Source organism: Eimeria mitis, genomic scaffold (assembly GCF_000499745.2).
Source record: "Eimeria mitis Houghton genomic scaffold, Emh_scaff5453, whole genome shotgun sequence".
In the NCBI taxonomy this organism is placed as follows: Eukaryota; Apicomplexa; class Conoidasida; order Eucoccidiorida; family Eimeriidae; genus Eimeria; species Eimeria mitis.
Window position 1 is genome coordinate 230 of NW_013573725.1, and position 480 is coordinate 709.

Here is a 480-nt window from a genome sequence, read left to right on the forward strand (position 1 = left end):
CAGGCCTCTAGCTAGCTAGACATCTAGCTAGCCAGGCTTATAGCTAGCTAGACATCTAGCTAACCAGGCTTATAGCTAGCTAGACATCTAGCTAACCAGGCTTATAGCTAGCTAGATATCTAGCTAGCCAGGTCCCTAGCTAGCTAGACGTATAGCTAGCCAGGTCCCTAGCTAGCTAGACATATAGCTAGCCAGGCCTCTAGCTAGCTATCCGGATTATATAACTTGGCTACAAACTAAACAGAGTCGCCCCAGATGAAGCTGCGGCGGCTCCAGCCACGGAAGCCCCTCGATGAGGGACCGTAAGGGGTGGTGTCTCTCCCCGCATATCTTTTTTTTGTGTTTCTTCTTGTGCTGCTGCTGTTGCTGCTGTCGCAGCAACAGCAGCAGCACAAGAAGAAACACTGATGCGAGAGGAGACACTGACACGAGAAGAGAGGAGACACTGACACGAGAAGAGAGGAGACACTGACACGAGAG